Source organism: Erinaceus europaeus, chromosome 2 (assembly GCF_950295315.1).
Source record: "Erinaceus europaeus chromosome 2, mEriEur2.1, whole genome shotgun sequence".
NCBI lineage: Eukaryota > Metazoa > Chordata > Mammalia > Eulipotyphla > Erinaceidae > Erinaceus > Erinaceus europaeus.
This window is the reverse complement of record NC_080163.1, coordinates 47,538,690-47,564,058: the sequence shown is the minus strand read 5'-3', so window position 1 is coordinate 47,564,058 and position 25,369 is coordinate 47,538,690.

Below are 25,369 nucleotides of genomic sequence, written 5' to 3'. Positions count from 1 at the left end.
ACCAGGCCAGCCAAAGAAGATGAGGGAAGCTTAACAGATACCAAATGAGTGAGCCATTTCTGGATGTGCGTGCAGACCCTATGAATAGGGAGCAATGTGGGGAGAGAACTGCCAGATGTGTGCAACCTCTGGAATAAGCAACCAGCAGACTACCTAACTGGAGTGAGGTTGGGTCTATGTCCTTACCTCTGCACCTCAGCTCTGGGGTGTTGAGGACCCCCCACAGTGAAAAATCCTCACTGTTTCATTCTAAATCCCACAAAACCAAGTTATGGTTAAGTATCATATATGAGGTATGCTTTTCCATCAAAAGAAATAATATTGGGGGGGGGCTGGGCAGTAGCACAGTAGGTTAAGCACACATGGTACAAAGCACAAGGACAGACATAAAGACCCTGGTTCGAGGGGGTTGGGCGGTGGCGCAGTAGGTTAAGCGCATGTGGCGCAAAGCGCAGGGACCGGCATAAGGATCCCTGTTTGAGCCCCCAGCTCCCCACCTGCAGGGGAGTCGCTTCACAGGCGGTGAAGCAGGTCTGCAGGTGTCTGTCTTTCTCTCCCCCCCTCTGTCTTCCCCTCCTCTCTCCATTTCTCTCTGTCCTATCCAACAACGAACAACATCAACAATGGCAATAATAGTAACCATAACGACAAAAGGGGGAAAAATGGCCTCCAGGAGCGGTGGATTCATGGTGCAGGCACTGAGCCCAGCAATAACCCTGGAGGGGAAAAAAAAAAAAAAGATCCTGGTTCGAGCCCCTGGCTCTCAACCTGCAGGGGAGTCACTTCACGGGCAGTTAAGCAGGTCTGCAGGTGTCTATCTTTCTCTCCCCCTCTGTGTCTTCCCCTCCTCTCTCCATTTCTCTCTGTCCTATCCAACAACAATGGCAACAATAATAGTGACAACAACAAGGGCAACAAAATGGGAAAAATGGCCTCCAGGAACAGTGGATTCATATTGCAGGCAGAAAAAAACAAAAAAGAAAGAAAGGAAGGAAGGAAGAAAGAAGGAAAGGAAGGAAGCCATGAAGGAAAGAAAGAAACAAAGAAAGAGAGAGAGAAAGAAAGAAAGAAAGAAAGAAAGAAAGAAAGGAATAAAGAGATATTGGGCCTAGGAAGGAAGTCATGGGACTGGGACAGCCTGAGTGGGAGGTGACTGGGCAACAGGGACAACAGAGTGATGGGGCCACAGACATTTCCCAGACAGTTTCCAGCAGTTCTTACCTCTTAGATTTTACACTCTGTGCACTGTCATCCCCAACCAACTAATAGCAGCAAAGCAAGAGCAGTGGGAGGAAGTGAGAACATTCCTTTCCTCAAAGAAACATTTAACTGGAATTTCTTTAAAAACACAAACAAACAAGCCAGCCATAAAAAAAAGACTGTTAGCATGTCCTGGGCTTATTCACCCAGCCCAGTCAGAAATGCTGTTCTGAGTCTCCAGAAGGATCAGGCTGGCAGTGGAGGGAAGTGTAAGCCTGACCCAAGTTCCTGTGGAGATCACCCATCCACATGTCCCAAATAACCATCCAGTAACTGGATTTTGAAAGGAGGTGCTTGAGCTCCACCTCCCACTGCTTTCCCTCCCTTTTGGTATTTGCTCCCTTAGTCCACCTCCTGGGGACAATGGGAATGGAGGAGAGGTCACAGATGGCCTCCTCTATCTACCCAGTGAAGGTAGACAGAACCTCATAACCCAGGATTGGGGTTCCTGTGCTACTGTCCTCAGGCTACCTACCAATCTAATACCTGGAATGAATGAAAAAGATCCACCAGAGAAGAGACCGGCTTCCTCATGGAGTTTATATCCTAATTAATTGAATGACTCTGTGATGAGCACAGTGGAGAAACTAGGGACAGTGGCCTTTGTCCTTGACAATCCCAATGTCCTCTCTTCTGCCCTCAGGAAGCAGTTCCTAGGTCTCTTTTGAGGAGTCTATTTGTCCTTCTACTGCACCTCCTCCTCCATGCTCAAGATTTGGTTTCAAATCACAGGCCTTGGGTATGACCCAGAGCCTTCTATTCTCACGCCACAAAGCATATAGCAGGATGAGGAGGGAGAAGTGCCCCCAGCCACAGAGCCTTTGCCAGGAAAGCAGAAGCACAGAGGCCCTCTCCCGGGACTCAGTGAGGGTCAGGAGGCTGTGGGCCACTGCCAGTCTGCTCCACTGGGAGCCTGAGAGAGGACAGGGTGGATGAGTGTCATCTCTGAGCCCAAATCCAATTCATTCCCAGCACCACTTCCAGACATCCTGGTAGATGCTCTGCTAGATAGTTTTCATCTTTTGCTTAAGTCCGGCTGAATTTTCTGTCTTTTAATGACCAAAGCAGACCTGTCTGGCCTGTGACGGTGCCAAGTCAAAGAGCACCCCCGAACTAAATTTGAACTAGTCCATTAAAGACACTGCTACCCAGCTCCTCTTCTCCTTTTGTGGGATAGTAGACACCCAAGAGGGAGAAAGCATGTAACTGAGAGCAGCAGGTGGAGACTTTCTCCCCTGTTCTGGCTACAAGCAGGTCACTTCACTCTAAGTGGCTTTTCTCAGGTGGTCCCCAGGCTCAGGGCTGCTCTTGCAATTCCTGTAATGGGTAGAACATTCTCTTAATGAAAACAGCAATGTTGCAGGGGGAGCAGGTTCCCACCCTCTTAGGAAAGCTCCAGCAGGTGACTTGGATGCTGGGAAAAGCAGATCCCCAAGTCTGGTGGAGTGTTAAAACTCTTAGAGAAGCTCCAGTAGGCTTCCCAGTGTTGTATCTGTCATGGTAGTTGCTGTGAAACATGGGTGAAACCTCCATGAGTCAGGCAAGATGATCTTCATTTGTCAAGAGAAAGTGGAAGAGATATGTAGACATGTAGGAAACCACAGAGAGTGACCTGGCTTCCCAGGGCCAAGAATTTTATAGGCAGTTGGTGGACCTAAACGGGAGCAGGTTGGCCCCATCTGCTATTGGTCCCTGAGGTGATTAAGTGATTAGTTATTCTAGGATGTCTCAGAATAACTGAGGGGGAGAGAGGGAAGACACTACAGCACTGAAGCTTCTTCCCATGTGGTGGGACTGGGCTTGGAAAAGGTTTTTCAGTTGGATATAGATGTACTACATCTTTTCAATGTATCCAATTGAAAAACCTTTTCCAAGCCCGGCCCCACCACATAGGAAGAAGCTTCAGTGCTGTAGTGTCTTCCCTCTCTCCCCCTCAGTTATTCTCTTTCTATCTGAAAAAGTCCTCCTGGAGCAGTGAAGCCCTGATAATGGTAAAAAAAAAAAAAAAAAGTTAATGATTACTCAACACCATTAACAATAAAAACAGGACAGAAATTTTCAGCCATCAGGTTGAAAAAGATGAAGACAATGGGTGAGATACAACACTGGTTCCTCACATTGCCCTGGTTGAGGAATGTGAATGGGCACGACTTTACTGAAGGCAACTTCCAGCAGCTACCCAGGTAGGAGAAATGCACATTCTCTCTCTCTTTTAACTTTTATTCATTTATTATTGGATAGAAACAGAGAAATTGAGAAGAGAGGGGAGATATAGAGAGAAAGAGAGACACCTGCAACCCTAATTTACCACTTGTGAAGCTTTCCCCCGTAGGTGGAGACCAGGAGTTTAAATAGGGTCCTTGCGCACTGTAAAGTATGAAGTGCACATTCTCTGAGTCAACAGAAATCACTTTCAAGAACACTCTAACCTACTGACAAAGATATGTGAAGAACACACACACACACACACACACATCTATTTCTATCCCAGGGCAGCAAGGCTTCAAAGATGGCCTCCAACAGTCTCTCCCCTCCCTGCACCTGCACATTGGCTGCTCTTAACTCAAGCTGTAGAGTCTGTACAATGGAATGTGACTCAGGTATGGTAGAATAAAAGACGAAATGCAACCATTTACAAAAGTATGGATGGAACCTAGAGGACATTGTGCTTAGGGAAACAAGTCAGATAAAGAAGGACAAACACTGTTTGGTTTCATCCATGTGTGGTAAATAACCCAAGTGGCCCAATGAAATGAATTAAACAAAAATGTTCAGACCAGGCTGGAGAGATCTCAGTGGGAAGGGTGAGTGTCTTGACATCCATGAGACCCAGCTCCACACGGGAGATGTTATGGCACCAGAGAATGTTTCAGTGCTATTGTGCCTCTGTTTCTCTCCCTCTCCCTTCTGTCTATCTAAATATGAAAGTGACCCAGAGTGGTGAAAATTCACACATGTGTGAAGCCTTGGTTCTAGGAAAACAAACACTTTCTTAGAATATAAGATCAGAAGGGAAGGGATGGGGAGAAACAAATAGTGAAGGGCAGAACTGGACTTTTTAGTGGTGAATTTAAAGCAGTATATAACTTTAAATTTGATTAATAATGCTGTACATTTGAAGGCTATATAATATTATAAACTAAAGTTAACACTTCAACACATTTCAATGATTCACTTTAAAATTTAAGCGATTTTTGGAAGGTGAGGTAGCTAGTGCTGCAGAGCTCTCATCCGCTCGTGCTCCTGACTCACTGCTGTTCTCGCCGAGGAACAAGTCAGTCAGGAAACCGTACCCACAGCCACGGTCTTTAAGGATACCGGGAAGACCCCTGTGGAGCCAGAGGTGGACATCTGCTGCATCAGGATTACACTGACCAGCCGCAACATGAAGTCCTTGGACAAAGTGTGTGCCGACTTGATCAGGGGTTGCAAAAGAGAAGAATCTGAAAGTGAAAGGGCCGGTTCAGATGCCTACCAAGACTCTTGAGAATCACTACAAGGAAAACTCCTGTAGTGAAGGCTGCTTTAAGACTTGGGGGCCAGGGAGTCCGGTGGTAGCGCAGGGGGTTAAGTGCATGTGGCGCCAAGCGCAAGGACCGGCGCAAGGACCGGCATAAGGATCCCGGTTCGAGCCTCCGGCTCCCCACCTGCAGGGGAGTAGCTTCACAAGCGGTGAAGCAGGGCTCCGGGTGTCTTTCTCACCCCTTCTCTGTCTTCCCCTTCTCTCTCCATTTCTCTCTGTCCTATCTAACAACGACAACATCAATAATAACAACAACAATAAAACAACAAGGTCAACAAAAGGGAATAAATAAATAAATTTTAAAAAAAGAACTTGGAATCTCTTCCAGACGAGGATCCACAATCGACTCATTGACCTACACAGTCCTTCTGAGATTGTTAAGCAGATTACTTCCATCAGTACTGAGTCGGGAGTTGAGGTTGAAGTCACCATTAAATCTTTTTAAATAAATTGATAACTTGTTAACAAAAAATAAATAAAATAAAATAAAATGTAATACTTTTCGGGACTCAGGTGGTAGTGCAACGGGTTAAACACACATGACGCAAAGCTCAAGGACCAGCACAATTATCTGGATTTGAGCCCTCCCCCTCCCCACCTGCAGGGGGTCACTTCACAGGCAGTGAAGCAGGTCTGCAGGTGTTTGTCTTTCTCTCCCCGTCTGTCTTCCCTCCTCTCCCGATTTCTCTCTGTCCTATCCAACAGCAACAATAGCAATCATAATAATGACAACAACAAGGGCAATAAAATGGGAAAAATGGCCCCCAGGAGCAGTGGATTTGTAGTGCAGGCACCAGCCTCAGCAATAACCCCGGAGGCAAAAAAAAAATTAATTAATACTTTTCTTAAAAATCCAAAATATGTGGAAAGAAAAAGGTAGAGGGGCTAGCAGTGGTGCACCCTGTTAAGAACATGTGTTATCATGTGCAAGAACCCAGGTTGCAGTCCCTGATCCTCAGTTGCAGGGGGGAAACTTCACAAATAGTGAAGCTGGTCTACATCTCTCTTTGTCTCTCCCTCTCTATCTCCTTCCCTCTCAACTTATATCTGTCCTATCTAATAAAAAAAAAGAAAATAAAAAAAGGAAAGTGGCCACTGGAAGTGGTGGGTTCATAGTGCTGGCACTGAGCCCAACCAGTCACCTTGGTGTCAATTAAAAAATAAATGAGGAAGTTGGGTGGTAGTGCAGTGGGTTACATGCAGGTGGCACAAAGCACAGGGACTGGCGTAAGGATCCTGGTTCCAGCCCCCGCTCACCACCTGTAGGGGAGTGTCACTTCACAGGCGGTGAAGCAGGTCTACAGGTGTCTATCTTTCTCTTCCCCTTTCTGTCTTCTCCTCCTCTCTCCATTTCTCTCTGTCCTATCCAATAATGACGACACCAATAACAACCATAATAACTACAACAATAAAACAACAAGGGCGACAAAGGGAAATAAATATTTAGAGAAAAAAATAGAAAGTCTAAAAGGAATGAAAGAAAAGGAAGGGAAGGGAGAGAGTGGGGAGATAGCATAATGGTTATGCAAAGGACCTTCACACATGAAGCTCTAAAGTCCCAGGTTCAATACCTAGCACCACCATAAGCCATAGTTGTGCACTAAGCTCTGGCAAAGAAAAAGAAAAGAAAAGGCAGTCGTGCTTGCTCAACCCCAAATCTAGATTTGTTCTGTGATGGGGTCTGACACTAGAATGTGGCAGAAGTGACATGCTAGAGCTGCAACACAAGTGTGGGAAAAACTAACCCCCACACTGAGGCCCATCAGAGTAGAGTTGGGGGCCCCTGAGATAAGTGTAACAGAGTAGGGGTACTCTGTTCCGCAGCCACCTAACTGCCACCTAGCTGTCGACCAGGAGAATGAGAACCCCGGGACCCTCCTTTGCCAACTCCACAGGGGACAGACTCACTCAGTCAACTCCTAGAAACATGAGGAATGTCCAGTGTTGTTTTAGGCCACCAAGTGCTAAGGGTGTGTTCCTCATCGATAGGTGACAGAGAAATAGCCAGGGAGGTGGAGAAGCTCTTGAGCATGGGACTCACAAACACAAGGGCCTGAGTTTGACCCCAGCACTACCAGTTCGTTCTGATTCTCTCTCTCACACACAAGTCAACATATATATATATGTATATGTATATGTATATGTATATGTATATGTATATGTATATGTATATGTATATGTATATGTATATGTATATGTATATGTATATGTATATGTATATGTATATGTATATGTATATGTATATGTATATGTATATGTATATATATATCTCCGAAATACTGATTGTCATTTTGTATGAAGTAGAAACAAATAGGAAACTCTGCAAAAATTATTGGGAAGAGAATGGTCACCTAAGCATGAAGAAAATCTGCATGAGGGGGCTGGGTGGTGGCACGCCTGGTTTAGCGCACATGTTACAGTGCGCAAGGACCTGGGTCTGAGGCCCCCGTTTCCCACCTGCAGAAGGAAAGCTTTGCAAGTGTTGAAGCAGTGCTGCATGTGTCTCTCTGCCCCCCCCCCATCTATCTATCTGTATCACCCCCTTCCCACTTGATTTCTGGCTATCTCTATCAAATAAAGATGATAAAAAATTTTAAAATATATTTAAAAAAAAAAGAAAATCTGCATGTAGTCACAAGATAAGGCCCCCAAGACAGGTCAGCAGGGCAATGTGTCTAGTGTAATTCTATGTTATATCAAAGTGTACATAGTTAGGAAAATGCATGTACACCAACTATGAACAGTAGTCACTTCTCAGGAGAAAGATGGGTTTAAGGGCATAGCAGGAGGCAAAACTTCCACTTTCTGTATTGCTTGATACCTGTTTTGTAGTGATCAAGCATTAGTTTTAGACCTGAACAAAAGAGGACAAATGGATTGTCACGCCTTTTCAATCTAGGCTTCTGACTTACTGAGCTTGTAGGAGGAGCCCAGTTCTATGCTGGCAGCAGCTGCACCCAACACCTGCACAAATCCACATGTTATTGCTGATGTTCACATCAACCCAACACCTCCTGGGTCATTATTTTCCTCATTTCTGAACCATGGGCATTAAGGCTGATGAGGTTCAGGTGGTTAGGGAGCTTCCCAGGTGGCACCCATAGAGTGCTAGAACCTGTATTTGTATCCAGGCAGTCCCACTCCATCACCCTGGCAAGGAATTGTGATGCCCTGGCTGGGGAGAACCACTCATAAGAGAGGCAGTGATGGCTTCAACTATTGCATGTATGAACTTGGGTGCCCAGTCCAGCTTGATGGCTGAGAAGCTGTCAGGCGGCAGACAAGTGCTCAAGCCTGGACCTCATTCTTGCATCAACCAGCACTGACCAAAAGCCTCCTCAACTGCTCTTGCTGGCAAAAGTTGAGAGAAGGAAACCCCAGGGGTACCTCAGTTTCCACATATATAAAATGGGATAGATAGCAAAAGTGTAAACTCCATGGGCCTGCTGTGCAAAGTTGATAAACCATGTCATGTAACATGCTTTGTGCCAAGGCAAACAGACAGCCAATTCCGATAAGCAGAGGTCACTGTAACACTAGCATCACAATGTGCTCATTTGCCGATAGCTAGGCTGTGTGCGACACACGCATTCAACAAATATTGCAAAGAATTGAATAGTTATAGAGGACATCCCAGAGGAGATGCTAGGTGAGCCTGTGCTCAAAGCCAGATGAAGCTTTGTAGGGTGAAGGCCCCCACCTTGCCCAGGAGGCTCTGGAGGGCCAAACACAAGACAGAGGCCAGGCAACCCTGCCAACTGCCTGGCTAATACAGTTAGTTTGGGCCTTATCACAGTGGGGAGCTGGGCCTCAGACACTGTGGGGGCTGAGCGCAGGGCCTGCTGAGAAACCAGACTGGGAGCAGGCCTGCTGCTGCCTCCACAGGGAGTGTGGCGGGGGTGGGGACGCAGGAAGGCCTGGGGGAGCACCGGGTTATTTGTTATGGGGTGAAGAGGAAGCTGTAAGTGGTCCTCTGTCCTCCATTAACAGCAGGATGGAGTCAGGCTGGAGCCGGCGGCTGCGGAATCAGCCTTGTTTTTTAAACACACATGGCTGGCCCGGGCCTTTTAACCCCGAACACCCCAGGGTTCCTGCAGGAAGAAAACAGTAGCCTTTGGTCTAGCAGCTCTGCAGCTGGGGTGTAGCTTAGGGCATTTCTGTTCAGCTCAGAAACAAACAGAAGATAAGAAAATTGTGATAAAAGGAACTGTACTTTTATAATGGATTATTCAAAGCCAGGGAGTCTGGGCCTGCAATGGTTCTTTATACTGGAGACTCCTCACTGTGCGTCCTCAAGACTGGGGCTGGGGGTTGGGTGGAGGCGTGGGGGAGAATCAAATCAGGCAACTTAAGGCCATAAAGAAACTCTCACCATTTCTCTTCACCCATCCACCCCTTCCTGTCACCAAATGTTGGCTGAGTATAAGATCTAGAAACACTGGGACATACCCAGGTCCCACTCTGCCCCTGAACTTTACCTGGTGCCATATTTCATTGGGACTATTTCTGCAGCAGATTTCAATAAGGGGGAAAGTGACTAGACTTCTTAACTGTTTGGAGAAGTCTCAGTATACTCAGGAAGGTCCTGAAGGCCTTGGCTGTCTCTCTAGGAAAACTTGGGTGTTCTGTACAGAATTGTGTAAGTACAGGCTGTGTGCAGAAAGGTGCACAGCTTTGGTTCCAAGACCCCACCTCCCTCCACCCCCTCCACCAATGAGCACTTTAAAAAAAAAAATTCCCTTTTTGTTGCCCTTGTTGTTTTCTATTGTTGTAATTATTGTTGTTGATGTCGTCGTTGTTAGATAGGACAGAAAGAAATGGAGAAAGGAGGGAAAGACAGAGGGGGAGAGAAAGAGAGACACCTGCAGACTTGCTTCATGGCCTGTGAAGCAACTCCCCTGCAGATGGGGAGCCAGAGGCTCGAACTGGTATCCTTGCGCCGGTCCTTGCACTTTGCACCACATGCGCTTAACCAGCTGCGCTACCACCGACTACCACTTTTTTTTTTTTTTAAGACAGAGAGGGAAAAGGGTAGAGAGAGAGTGAAAGAGACTGCAACACTAAAACTTCCTTCAACACTGTGGGGGTCGGGTTTGAGTCTGGGACACGGCACATGGCAAAGCAGCTCACTAACCAAGTGAGCTACACCTCCAGCCCAACACTGAGCACAGACATTTTAAGGGGCAGGTCTGTCCCTCCTAAATCAGTCTGGCAAACATCCTTCCAGCTCTTTCTGAAACTGTTCTGATTCTGCATCCCATACGTGAGACAATCCTTAATGATCAGAGGCTGATTACAAACATCTTGGTGGTTCAGAAATACCCAGGAACATGGTCAAGCTGGAGTAGTGGCTCTGCCTGTGGACTCTGAGACAGAAATACCCAGAAGGTTGAAGCTCAGGTTAGTGACAGGGAAGATTAGAGCTCCACTGCAGACCCCTGGAAAGCATCTCAGAACCCCACTTCTCTCCATAGCATGGGGTGGGGTGCCTTACAGTCCGTAGGTCCAGCCTGCCTCATCACACCCACCACTAGGCTGAGGAGGAATTGAGGAGACAAGACGGTGGAGCCTTCTAAGGCCCCAGGCTCATCACCCACTCTTCCCCTGTCTAAGCCCTGCCTAAGGGCCCAGTCCTCACTGACTAGAGCAGGAGCCCAGGCTACAGAGAAAAGAAAGCAAGAAAGACCTGGATTCATCCGATGAGACTGAACTTAGACTCCGTGAAAAATCAAGGATCCTTGACAGAGCTGAACTTCAGCCTAATTCAACCAACTACCCTCCCAGAGTCCTTAGTCCTTTTTAAGAAGAGTCTTGTTTTATTTTTGTGGGCATATTAGTATCAGGGATTGAATCGATGTTCTCAATGCATGCAAGTCCTGTGTTCTATCCAGTGAGCCAACTCCCTGGACACAAAGTTCTTATTTAGCTCATGACTTTCATCCCCTGCTCCCACTACACAAGAACTGACTCCCCCCCAATCCTGCCAGAAAGCAGCCCACAAAGCCTGAAGCTGCCCCAGATGCAGTCCCACCAGGAGCCCAGGCAGTAGGACTACAGCTATGCGGAAGCAAGATTAGGACCCACAGCCTTTGGTCGGACTCAGTGGGAACATGCCAGCCCCCAAACTTGGGAATGATTACTAACAGACCATGTCCCAACTTTACACATGTTCCACATCCACAAACTGGAAAAAATGTTGAATTAAATATGAAACAGGAAATGGAGATAAAGACACACACACACACACACACACACACACACACACTCTTCTAGTTAGCACAGGGATGAAAGCCAGGGGTGGTGATTTTTAATTAGAAAGGAGGACTAATAGCTGCCTCCCAAGGCCAAGTCATTCAGCACCAGGCAAAGTTAACCCCTGCAGCCTCAGGGACTACCTACAAGCAGCCACACTGCTAGAGAATACTTTTGGGGAGGGGGTGGGTTAAAGTCATGCTTGGTTAGTTTTAGTTGAAGAATCTTTATAAGAGCGAAAGGAAAACAGGAAGTGGAGGACAGAAGAAAAGAAAAAGAGAGTGGGTTGAGAAGATAGCACAATGGTTATGCATAAAACCTTCATGCTTGAGGCCCCACAAGTCCCAGGTTCAATCCCCAGCACCATCAGAAGCCAGAGCTGATAAGTGCTCTAGGAAAAGAGAGAGAGAGAAGGAAGGAAGGAAGGGAGAGAAGGCACATAGTGGGTTCACAACAAATATTCATGGAATAAGAAGTAACTAACATGTTGGTGTGGTACAGTGGTATATGTTACCATGCACAAGGACCTAGGCTCAAGACCCCAGGCCCCACCTCTAAGTGGGGAAGCCTCAAGAGCTGGGGCAGTCCTGCAGGTGTCTCTGTCTCTGTCTTAACCTCTATCAAAAGAAAAGGAAAGGGAGTTGGGCAGTAGCACAGCGGGTTAAGCGCACATGGCGCAAAGTGCAAGGACCGGCATAACTAGTGTAAGGATCCCAGTTCGAGCCCCTGGCTCCCCACCTGCAAGGGAGTCGTTTCACAAGCAGTAAAGCAGGTCTGCGGGTGTCTTTCTCTCCCCCCTCTGTCTTCCTCTTCTCTCTCCATTTCTCTCTGTCCTATCCAACAACAACTACAACAATAAAACAACAAGGGCAACAAAAGGGAATAAATAAATAGCTATTTTAAAAAAAATTTTAAAGAAAAGGAAAAAAAAAAGGGCAGCAGGAATGGTGGAGCCATGTAGGTACCAAGCCCCAGAGATAACCCTGATGACAAATAAAATAACATTAAAGAAATACAACAGACAATGTTGTACCCAGTTAATACACACATTACAGCATGTAAGGGTCCAGGTTCAAGCCCTTGGTCCCTACCTATAGAGGCAAGGCTTCACAAGTAGTAAAGCAGTACTACATGTATCTTTCTTTCCTCTCTGTTCTTCTCTATGGGATAGATAGTCCTCTTCCCTTTCAATCTCTGTATCCAAAAGTAATTAATTTAAAAAATTTTTAAAATGTGGTTCAGAAGGTGGCACAGTTAATGAAGCATTAGGCTCTAAAGCTTGAGGTCCTGAGTTCAATCCCTGAGTGATGTCTGGTTCTTTCTCTCTGTGTTCCTGTTTTTTCATTAATAAATAAATAAATAACTAAAAAAATTTTTTTTTTGCCTCCAGGGTTATTGCTGGGGCTCAGTGCCTGCACTATGAATCCACTGCTCCTGGAGGCTATTTTTTTTTTCCATTTGTTGCCTTTGTTTGTTGTTCTCTGTCATTGTCAGTTGTTATTGTTGTTGGATAGGACAGAGAGCAATGGAGAGAGGAGGGGAAGGCAGAGAGGGGGAGAGAAAGATAGACACCTGCAGACCTGCTTCACCGCTTGGGAAGCATCCCTCTTGCAGGTGGGGAGGCAGGAGCTCGAACTGGGATCCTTATACTGGTCCTTGAGCTTTGTGGCATGTGTGTTTAATCCACTGTGCTACCGCCCACCCCTGCCCCCCCAATTTTTAAAAAAGTAACTAACAATGCATTTCCTGGTGTCAGCACCACACTGTGGGGCTAATGTAGCTGTCAGAGGAAGATGACAACAGAGCTGAGCAAGTCTGCCCTGTGAGCTTTCCTCCAGAGCCTCCCACCCCAGGGAGAATCTTCCCAAATGCACACAAACATCTCTGACCTGCTCAGACTGCTATTTTGCCTGCTCACACTGGGGACTTAAGTCACACACTGATACAAGCGAGCTGTTCTTTTTGAACATGGCACAGAAATGCAACAGTGCCAGCAGCTTACATTTCATGAACATTTCTGTGCCAGACACCAGCCTGGTTAACTTACAGCTAAGTCATCCTTTAATTCTCACATGGCCCTTTTGAAGTGAGTTAAAGTATCCCCACCATGCTGACCAATAAACTGTGATTGAGAGAAGTGAAAGAACCTGTCCAAGGCCATAGCCAGTCTGAGTGTTTCCAGAAAGTTCTTTAAATTTTTTTTAACTTTATTTATTTATTTGTTTAACCTGATAGAACAGAGAGACATTTATAGTGAAAGGGAGCTAGAGAGGGAGAGAGAAACAGAGAGATACCTGCAGCGGTGCTTCACCACTTGTGAAGCTTTCTCTTTGCAGGTGGGGACCAGGGGCTTGAACCTGGGACCTTGAGCATGGTAGATGTGCATTTAACCAGGTGCAGCACAACATTTTCCAGAAGGTTCTTATCCCATCTCTCATCACTGACTCCAACCTGTACCAACGACTGAAGCCAGGGCCCCACAGGGACAGAGCAACTAACATGGCAACCTGACTCTGAGAAGCTGGGTCAGGCAGAAGGCAATCAGTCTCTGGTAGTCTGTATATAGAAACCATTCTATATAAGTTTGAGATTTCCCCCGCTCTATTTTGTTTGCCAAGAGAGCTTCATTGGCACTTCATGCCTGCATGATCCCACCACTGCTTAAGGTCTCTCTCTCTTTTTTTCCAGATAGAGGGAAAGGGAGAGAGAGAAAAAGAGGAGGAGGAGGAGGAGGAGGAGGAGGAGGAGGAGGAGGAGGAGGAGGAGGAGAGATTCCACAGCACTACTTCATCTCTTAAGAAGCTTCCAATCTGCATGGTGCTCCCATGTGGTGGCTGGAGGTTTGAACCTGGGCTTTCATGCCTGGTAAATACATACTCTCTATTGCTCTATTGGGTGGGCTCTTTCCTAACCCCCTATTGTGTAGACACTAAGGAAACCCCATTATGAATCCAAAAAAGATAGATGACTTGATAGCTCTAAGATCAGCACTTATGATTGTTCCTGCTTGTCTTACTTCTTACACAAGCAGCAGAACTGCAGCCCCAGTGTATGGAAAGGGAGCCCTTCCTGATCCAGAAGGCCCAAGAATGTGCGTGATTCAAGAACTGGCCCTGACTATGCCAAAGTCCCACCTCCTGCAGCACAGGAGTTGTACAGTAGCCAGATTGTTGAATTTAAACACATGAGGTTGGGGTCAGGTGGTGGCGCACCTGGTTGGGCACATGTATTACAATGTGCAAAGACCTGGGTTCAAGCCCCTGGTCACCGCCTGCAGGGGGAAAGCTTTACGAGTGGTGAAGCAGGGCTGCAGGTGTGACTTTGTCTCTCTCCCTGTCTATCACCCCCCCCTCTTGATTTCTGGCTGTCTCTATCCAATAAATAAAGCTAATAATAAATTTAAAAAAAATTTTTTAATCCTTTAAAAATAAACAAACAACAAAAAAGAACATGAGGTCCTAAATTCAATCCCCTGCATCACCACATGTATCAAAGCAATACTCTGGTTCTTTCTCTTTCATTTTAATAATATTTATTTATTTATTTGCCTCCAGAGTTATCACTGGGGCTTGGTACTGGCACTATGAATCCATTGCTCCTGGCAGTCATTTTTCCCATTTTATTGGATAATACAAAATTGAGAGAGGACAGGGGGAGAAAAAGGGGGAGAGAAAAATAGACACCTGCAGACCTGCTTCACTGCCTGTGAAGAGACCCCCTATGGGTGGGGAGCAGGGACTCAAAACTCCTAGAGCTTAGTACTGTGTGTGCTTAGTCAGGCGCACCACCACCTGGCTCCCAATAATTTTTTTAAAAGATTTTATTTATTTATTTATTTATTTATTAATGAGAAAGATAGGAGGAGAGAGAAAGAACCAGACATCACTCTGGTACTTGTGGTGCCAGGGATTGAACTCAGGACCTCATGCTTGAGAGTCCAATGCTTTATCCACTATGCCATCTCCTGGACCACCTTTTTTTTTTTAAGTCACCTCCTGGTTCTCCAGAAGTGTACCAAATACAAATATTTAGCCCCCCTTTCTTTTCCTTTCTTTCTTTCTTTCTTTCTTTCTTTCTTTCTTTCTTTCTTTCTTTCTTTCTTTTCTTCTATTTTATTTGATAGGACAGAGAAATTGAAAGGAAGTGGGGATAGAAAGAGAAAGACAGACGCTTGTAGACCTGCTTCCTCACTCATGAAACTTCCCTGCTGCAGGTGCGGAGCAGGGTGTAAACCTGGGTTTTTGTGCATAGTAGAGTATTTGCTCTACTGGGTATGCCGCTGCCTGGCCCCCTGAATAAATACTATAAATATTCTCTGAAACAAAGAAGGGTAATTTGGCTTGGCCCTAACTGTCCCCCCTGCTCCCCACCAGCTTTCATTGCACAGTCCCTTTTCGTCAAGTAGCAAACCAAGCTCAGCCTCACTTCCAATCCCTCACCCTTGTCTACCCCTCAGATCCTCTCATCACTTTGCTGGGTGTGGAAAGTCCTAGCCTTGCCCACCTTATTGAGGCCCCTTATTCTTTAAGCCTGTGCTCAAATAATGTCCCTTTTTGAAGTGCCTTGGGACCTCACCCAACCTAAGTAGGGCAGCAACTCCCTTGTCTATGCCCCCATCTTAGCTTAGAGCATGGTGCCCCTTGTAGGGAGGCGAGGAGCCAGTGTCACCCTACCTGTGAGCAGTTAGTTACTAGTCATAGGGCATCCATATTCTCTAGGCAAAACTCTCTTGCTTTTTATCGTTTTTGTTTTTCCCCACCAAGACTCCTTGCCTGTACAACTCCACTGTTCCTAGTGGCCATTATTTTTTTTAACATGGAGAGAAAGAGAGAGGAGAGGTAACAAGGCATCTCTCCATTTCTTGTGAAGCTTCCCTGTGCACTGCCCTCGTGAGTGCTTCCATGTGGTGATCAGGGGCTCAAACCCAGGTTCTCATGCATGGTGACATGTGTACACCATTGAGTAAGCCACCTCCTGACCCCCAGAATGTTTTTTTTAATCACAGTAATGATTCTAGGAAGAAGCTATTACTGTCCTTGTTCCCTAAGAGTAGAAACCAATGAAAGGTGAGGTTCAATAGCATGTCCAAGGTCATAAAGGAGATACTGGGATTCAGCCTAGCTCCAGAGTTCTTGCTCTTCACTGTGCCGTGCTTCTCAATCTCTGTGATTCTTCATAACTCAAACAATAGCCCATCTAAATACTTTGGAGTTCCCACACACTAGCAGCTCAAAGGGTACCAGTCCTCACCACCTAGAGTTACTGCCATCCAGCGCAATAGCCACTTAGTCACAGGTGATTCTGAGCATGTGAAATGTGGCTCATCTAAATTGAAATAGTTTGTGCATGGGAAGTAGAAAGGAGAGGTGGTTCTAGCACATGTGCTACTATATTCAAGGACGTAGGTTCATGTCCTTCATCAGGACTTGCAGGAGGAAGCTTCACAGTGTTACAAGTGTTTCTCTGACTCACACACCCCCTAAGGGGAAAAAAAAGGCTACTGGAAGTGATAGAGTCATGTAGGCACAAAGCCTCAGCAGGAACCCTGGTGGCCTATTACCTGTGGCCTTGGTCAGGGAGTCCTGGAATTCCCACACAGACATGATGGGCCTAAACCTCTAACAGACCCCTCGTTCCACTGTTGCTAGTCGTCTCCATCAGGAACAACATAATGGACCCCTTTGTGGACCCCCATAGGACCTTGCCCTCAATGTGGATCAACAATGGTAGGGAATGTTCCATTCTCCAAACCAAGGTTGGGCAACATACTCTACCAGATGGGTCCTGAAATTAATGCAGCCTGGAATGTTCCTAGCCATGACCACAGAATGTGAGCTCAGAGCTACATGAATGCAGAGGTTATACAGGCTCCTGTGCTGAATATGGGCCCCAGATCAAATTGATGGGATTTACAGTCAACAGTATTTATATAATTTCCCCATATTTGGGATCTACTCTCTTCCCTGATTCAGCGTTCTAGTCTTTTTTCCAATAAAGACACCATCTCCTCAGGCAATACTTTGGGTCCACCTGCATGTTAGCTGTCAGGCTCAGGCAAAAACTAGAAAAATCATGGGTCCTTTGGAATATACCTATAAAAAACCTATTAGCTTTTTCCAAAATGGAGACCCTAAATCTCATCTGAAATATTCTTGCCTTTGGGTTCATGATTAGTCAACAATTTGTTCTGTTTTATATCTTTTTTTAAAATTTAATTTATTTATTTATAAAATGAAATACTGACAAGACCATAGGATAAGAAGGGTACAGTTCACATATTGCACCAAAGTAAAAGACCCTGGGGTGGGTGGGTGGAGAGAATACAGGTCCATGAAGGATGATAAATGACATAGTGGGGGTTGTATTGTTAAATGGGAAACTGGGGAATGTTCTGCATGTACAAACTATTGTATTTACTGTTGAGTGTAAAACATTAATTCCCCAATAAAGAAATAAATTTTTTTAAAAAAGAAGGGTACAGTTCCCACCACCAGAGCTCCATATCCCATCCCTTCCCCTGATAGCTTTCCTATTCTTTAACCTTCTGAAAGTATGGACCCAAGGTCATTATGGGGTGCAGAAGGTGGAAGGTCTGGCTTCTATAATTGCTTCCCCACTGAAAATGGGCGTTGCCAGGTCAATCCATACTCCCATCCTGTCTCTCTCCCTAGTGGGGAAGGGCTCTGGGGAAGCAGAGCTCCAGGACACATTGGTGGGGTTGTCTGTCCAGGGAAGTCTGGTTGGCATCATGTTAACATCTGGAACCTGGTGGCTAAAAAAGAGTTAACATATAAAGCCATACAAATTGCTGATTAATCATGAACCTAAAGGCTGGAATATGGCAGATGAAGATTTGGGGTCTCTGTTTTGGAAATAGCTAGTAGGTCTATGATATGCAGGTGGGCCCAAGTTATTGTCTGGGAAGATGATGTCATGGCTGGAAAAAGGGCTAGAAAGCTGGCTGTTGAAAATAAATCACTGGGAGTTGGGCGGTAGCGCATCTGGTTAAGTGCAGGTGGCGCAAAGCGCAAGGACCAGCTTAAGAATCGTGATGCAGGGAGTCGGGCTGTAGCGCAGCGGGTTAAGTGCAGGTGGTGCAAAGCACAAGGACCGGCAGAAGGATCCCGAACCCCGGCTCCCCACCTGCAGGGGAGTCGCTTCACAGGCGGTGAAGCAGGTCTGCAGGTATCTATCTTTCTCTCCTCCTCTCTGTCTTCCCCTCCTCTCTCCATTTCTCTCTGTCCTATCCAACAACGATGACAACAACAATAATAACTACAACAATAAAACAACAAGGGCAACAAAAGGGAATAAATAAATAAAATTAAATTAAAAAATTTAAAAAAAAAAGAATCCTGATGCAAGTCCCCGACTCCCCACCTGCTGGGGAGTCACTTCACAGGCGGTGAAGCAAGTCTGCAGGTGTCTATCTTTCTCTCCCCCCTCTGTCTTGCCCTCCTCTCTCTCTATAAAAAAAAAAAAGAAAGAATTTTTTCCTTTAGGAGACATCCAATTTCTTTTTTTTTTTAATATGTAACAACATGAAGGCAAATGTATTAAGGTGGACCAATGTTGTTGTCATGAGCAGAAGATAATTTCTCACTGTGTACAATATTGAATTCAAACTAATGACAATAGCTTTTAAATATTAAAAAGTGTTACCTGAAAGCAAAAATACACAATAGTCTGTAGTGAGTCAGTATCAAGTTCATAATGAAATAGTGTCTACTTAGATAACCTCCTCACCTACTTCCTATTACAGTTCTCTCACTCACTCCAAAGCTAATCTTATCAAAGCAAGGACTGTAAAAGCTGAATAAGGGCAAGAGACTGGCATACTTCAACAATGACTCTTTAGTCACTATCAGGCCACCCCATCAGCTGGGGCCCTAGTCTATGAGTCCTGAGATTCCCAAACAGACATGATGGGCCTAGACCTTGAATAAGTCCCTCTCTCCATTGTTACCAGTCATTTCTTTCTTTCTTTCTTTCTTTCTTTCTTTCTTTCTTTCTTTCTTTCTTTCTTTCTCTTTTTTTTTTGTTGTTGTTCCCAACTTTTTTTTTATCCTTTTCTTTTTTCTTCTTTTTTTTTTATTGGGGAATTAATGCTTTACATTCAACAGTAAGTACAATAGTTTGTACATACATACCATTCCCCAGTTTCCCATATAACAATACAACCCCCACTAGGTCCTCTGAATCCTTCTTGGACCTGTATTCTCCCCACCCACCCACCCCAGAGTCTTTTACTTTGGTGTGATATGCCAATTCCATTTTAGGTTCTACTTCTGTTTTCTCTTCTGATCTTGTTTTTCAACATCTGCCTGAGCGTGAGATCATCCCATATTCATCCTTCTGTTTCTGACTTATATCACTCAACATGATTTTTTCAAGGTCTATCCAAGATCAGCTGAAAACGGTGAAGTTACCATTTTTTACAGCTCAATAGTATTCCATTGTGTATATATACCACAACTTGCTCAGCCACTCATCTGTTGGACACCTGGGTTGCTTCCAGGTTTTGGCTATTACAAATTGTGCTGCCAAGAACATATGTGTACACAGATCTTTTTGGATGGATATGTTGGGTTCCTTAGGATATATCCCCAGGAGAGGAATTGCAGGATCATAGGATAAGTCCACTTCTAGCCTTCTGAGAGTTCTCCAGACTGTTATCCACAGAGGTTGGACCAATTTACATTCCTACCAGAAGTGTAGGAGGGTTCCTTTGACCCCACACCCTCTCTAGCATTTGCTGCTGTTACCTTTTCTGATGTATGACATTCTCACAGGAGTGAAGTGGTATCTCATTATTGTCTTGATTTGCATTTCTCTGACAATCAGAGACTTGGAGCATTTTTTTCATGTGTTTCTCAGCCTTTTGGATCTCTTTTGTGGTGAATATTCTGTCCATGTCCTCCCCCCATTTTTGGATGGGGTTATTTGTTGTCTTGTTGAGTTTGGCAAGCTCTTTATATATTTTGGTTATTAGCCTCTTGTCTGATGTATGGCATGTAAAGATCTTCTCCCATTCTGTGAGGGGTCTCTTGGTTTGGGTAGTGGTTTCTTTTGCTGTGAAGAAGCTTTTTAATTTGATGTAGTCCCATAGGTTTATACTTGCCTTAGTCTTCTTTGTAATTGGATTCGTTTCATTGAATATGTCTTTAAAATTTATGCAGAAAAGAGTTCTGCCAATATTTTCTCCTAAGTATCTGATAGTTTGTGGTCTAACATCCAAGTCCTTGATCCACTTAGAATTTACTTTTGTATTTGGTGAAATACAGTGGTTCAGTTTCATTCTTCTGCATGTTTCAACCCATTGTTTCCAACACCATTTGTTGAAGAGACTCTGCTTTCCCCATTTAATAGTCTGAGCCCCTTTGTCAAAGATTAGATGTCCATAGGTGTGGGGGCTCAGGAAGTACAACTCTTAATGTATCTATGTGAATGAAAAAATGGGCCAGGAGCAATAAAATCATGCATGTGAGAGACCCTGGCTTTGGTGGGGAGGGGTGGAGGAGAAAAAGAAAGAAAGATGGAAAAAAGAAAATTACTTTCTTGTAACCCCAATGAAATGACTGATTGATTTATGTAGGGATTGCCAATGGGAAAATCGATTTTAGATCAAATGAATATTCAACACCAACCAAAGTATCACCCCACAAATGGCCTTCTAGTAACAGTGAAAATGGGGCCCGTGGGGCTGGGTTACATGGCACAGTGGGTTAAGCACACATAGTATGAAGCGCAAGGACCGGCACAAAGATCCCAGTTTGAGCCCCCAGCTCCCTACCTTGGGGGGGTGGGGTCACTTCACAAGCAGGTGAAGCAAGTCTGCAGGTGTCTATCTTTCTCTTCCCCTCTATCTTCCCCTCCTCTCTTGATTTCACTCTGTCCTATTCAGCAACAACAATAACAACAATGGAAAAAAAAAAAAAAGGATGGCCTCCAGGAGCAGTGGATTCGCAGTGCAGGCACCTTGCAACATCAATAATCCTGGAGGCAAAAAAGGGGGGGGGCAAAGGGTTGGTGTACTCAGTTGAGCACATGTTACCATAAACAAGTCCCCAGTCCCCAGTTCCCACCTGTAGTGAAGAAGCTTCCCAAGCAGTAAAGGTCTGCAAGTTTCTCCCTCTCCCTCTCCTTCTTTTCTCTCACCCTCTCCCTCTCTCTCACTTTCCCTTCTTAATTTCTCTCTGTCCTCCTATCAAGTAAAATAAATCAATCGTTAAAACAGTAAATTTTGTTAAATATACTTTATCACAATTAGAATAATTTAAGTGATTAGTACCTGATATAAAACAAGATAAAGCGGAAGTCAGGCGGTGGCGCAGCGGGTTAAGCGCACGTGGCGCAAAGCGCAGGGACCGGCGTAAGGATCCCGGTTTGAGCCCCCGGCTCCCCACCTGCAGGGGAGTCGCTTCACAGGCGGTGAAGCAGGACTGCAGGTGTCTGTCTTTCTCTCCCCCTCTCTGTCTTCCCCTCCTCTCTCCATTTCTCTCTGTCCTGCCCAGCAACGACCACATCAATAGTAGCTACAACAAAAAAGAACAACAAGGGCAACAAAAGGGAATAAATAAATAAAATAAATATTAAAAAAAAATCTTTCTTAAAAAAAAAAAATAAGATAAAGCTTAGTCCATACTTGCAGAAGGATAAAGAATAGGGAAACTTCCAAAGAAGGGGATGGGATACGGAACTCTGGTGGTGGGAAATGTATGAAATTGTACCCCTCCTATCCCACAGTCTTATCAACCATTATTAAATCACTAATAAAAAAAAAAGACTCATAAGCCACAGATGTCACATCTCATTATAAGTACTTATAATAGGTACAATTTTTTAAAGATTTATTTTATTATTATTATTATTGCCTCCAGGGTTATTTCTGGGACTTGGTGCCTGCATCAGGAATCCACTTCTCCTGGAGGCTATTTTTTCCCCTTTTGTCACCCTTAAAAAATTTTTTTTTATTTACCAATGTTGTGGTTATTATTGTTGTTGTTATTGATGTCACTGTTGTTGGACAGAACAGAAAGAAATGGAGAGAGGAGGGAAAGAAAGACACCTGCAGACCTGCTTCACGACTTGTGAAGCAACAATCCCCCCCCCTTCCCCCCCCCCACAGGTGGGGAGCCAGAGGCTGGAACCAGGATCTTTACACTGGTCCTTGTGCTTTGTGCTATGTGCATTTAACCTGCTGCGATACCTCCTGACCCTGTAATTATTACTTTTAAGAATTATCTTTATTTTATTTGATAGAGACAGCCAGAAATCAAGAGGGAAGGAGGTGATAGAGAGGGAGAGAGAGAGACACCTGCAGCCCTGCTTCACCACTTGCAAAGCTTTCCCCCTACAGGTGGGGACCAGGGGCTTGAACCCAGGTCCTTGCGCACTATAATGTGTGAGCTCAACCAGGTGCGCCACAACCCAGTCCCTATTTTAATTAATTAATTCATTTTTTTTCTTCCAGAGCACTGCTCAGCTCTGGCTGAGGGACCTCAGAACCCCAGACATGAAACTCTTTTTGCATAACTATTATAGCATATGTATTGCCAGGAATCAAATCCAGGACCTCAGACATGCAAATCCTGTGCATTATTGCTGAGTTCCCCTGTCTCTGCCCCTGCCCATCCCACCAGGTACAATTCTGTCTAGAATTCCAATGCGCTATCTGTTGTGCTACAGAGACAGGTCATCAGGTACAATTCTAAGATACTTTTCAGATACTGTGGGGTGTGCATCATCTTACACTCAGTGCTTGGAAAGCAGCTTCGGAGAGTCTAAGTACCTTGCTCAGTACATCTCAGATGATGTGCTGCTCAATTTTAAAGAGGTCTCTCAGAAAGTGGGGCCTGAATAACCAAACCAGGAGACTTCTCTGCTGCCTCCCCTTGCAGACTGTGTGGCATCATCATATAACACATCGGCCCTTCCCCTAGTGAGGCTGGGCTCCCAGTGTGTAAGGCTGGCTGTTCATCTAATAGCACTCATTACCACCTACCCGTGCTGGGTGAGGCTGGTGCAGGAGCCAAGACCCCATTTAGGTCAAAAGGCATTTAACAATTCATCTGTGATGTCAGCCCCACGGCTAGGCCCCAACTAGAAAGAAGAGCACAGAGGGATGTGGGTGTTGATGGGGACTGGGGGCTTGAACCCAGATCCTTGCACACTGTAGTATGTACACTCAACTAGGTGTGCTATCACTGGGCCCCAGCTTGACCTTTCTACACTTAAAATCCAAAAGCTGCCAGCACAGAGAGGATATGGGTAACAGTGAACGTGGTCATACAGGAAAGCAATGTGTAGAGGTGAGCTTCCTGAAGTCCGTCGTCTCTGCCTGGAGTGGTTCCAAGAACCAGACGTGTTGTCCTTCTGGGCCCTCTGCTCTCTCACTCCAGTCATTTGCCATCTGTCCAGGTGGCCCAGGGCCCCTGGCCTTCCTTTCCAGCTGAGGAGTTGCTACTTCCTACAAAGCTGTGCTCACAGATGCTCAGGGCCCCTGGAATCTGCTCCAGGTGCTGAGCCCTACCTGGCTGCTCTGTCCTGAAGCTTAGCTGCCTTGTCAGTAGCTGGTGTCTATTTGCTCCCAGCCCCAAGCTTTGAGGTCATCCTGTTTTCCCCAGGGGAAAATGATTCAGGAGCCAGTGAAATAGCTCACATACATAGTGCACTGTTTTGCTATGTGTACAACTCAGATTCAAGGCTAGTCCCCACTGCTTTGAAGGAAACTTTGGTTTTTCTCTCTCTCTCTCTCTCTTTCTTTCTTCACCCCTATGATAAAAGTCATAATAAAATAAAAAAGAAGGAAAGAAGAAAGGAAGTTGATTTGGGACTCATGAGCTGGAGATCAAACCTGGGGCCTGAGGCATGCAAGGCCTGTGCTCAACCTCTGAGCTGTACTATCTCCAATCCAGCCCTGAGATTGCAGCCAGGGACAGAGACAGCAGGAGGAAACCTGCACCTCCCCCAGGCCCCCACTCCCCTGCCTCTACCCAGCCCCCAATCAGAGAAAGCTCTGTTTGTGTGTATAGTTCTGTCAAGACTCTTCCCTGGGTCAGGTCTGCTCACTCAGCAAGTCCTCCAGGCTCTAGAAGGACGAGTGTGAGACACACAGCTGGGCCATAGTTTCTTGGCTCAGGTCCCCAAATATGGATTTCCTCAAGTGCCCACTGAGTAAAGAACCCCCTCCCAGCCCAGGTGCAACTCTCCTCCTGACCGAAGGGGTGGGAAGCTAAATTGGAATCTCAGCAACAGCAGCTGCTCCTGAGGAAATACCCCCCACACACACACACACAGTCCATGCCTCCAGGGGCTGCGGTTTGGGTTCCAGTGTGGACAGGCTGCTTGGTACCACATTCCTACCCTTCTTGACACTTGGTGGCCAGGCTCCTGTAGGACTATAATGATTTAAGTTTTTCTCACTGCCCAATACTCACAGAGTGCAAGCTTCACAGCACATTCACATGCCTAAGTCCTCTCAAACAACACCTTTTGTCATTTTGGTTGATCAAGTGAAAGTTATTTGGATTCATTTTAAAGACAAAAACAAAATTTAAAGTATTAAACTTGGATTCTATTCTTATCTCTCTGGGAATATTGCTTGGTTTTTTTTTTTTCTAATAATTAGCTCCATTTCTGGGCATTCTTTTTTTTTAAATTTTTTTTATTATCTTTATTTATGTATTAGATAGAGACAGCCAGAAACTGAGAGGGAAGGGGGTGATAGGCAGGAAGAGAGACAGAGAGACACAGAGAGACAGTGGTGAAGCAACACTGCTTCACCACTCGTGAAGCTTCTCCCCTGCTGGTGGGGACCGGGGGCTTGAACCTGGGTCCTTGCACACTATAACACATGCGCTTAACCAGGTGCGCCACCACCCGGCCCCTATATTGCTTGTTTTTAAAGCTATACTAGAATTTGGTGGAGGGGGCACACATTCAGATTTTAGGTTGACTGGTTCTGAGATGACATTTATGTTCATTCAAGATATGCAGGCAAAGAAATTTAGCTCAAAACAATTATCATTTGAACCTGCATCTTACTCTGATAGGCCTATTAGTCCTACTTCCGGTTGTGATAAACTCATACAAGATCACTTTAACAAGGACCTACTTATTTATCTCATCCCAGTTTTTTGTTTTGTTTTGTTTTGTTTGCACAACCAGTCTATTAAATCCCATGGAATAATGGCATCTTCACAATAACCTTATTTTGTTCCATTAACAATAAGTAAATCTGGCATATAAACCTATCTAGTTAGCAACCCATTCTCAATGCTATACAACGAGGTGGTGTGGTGTCATGGTTTGGGCAGATTCTCTGGAGCTAGA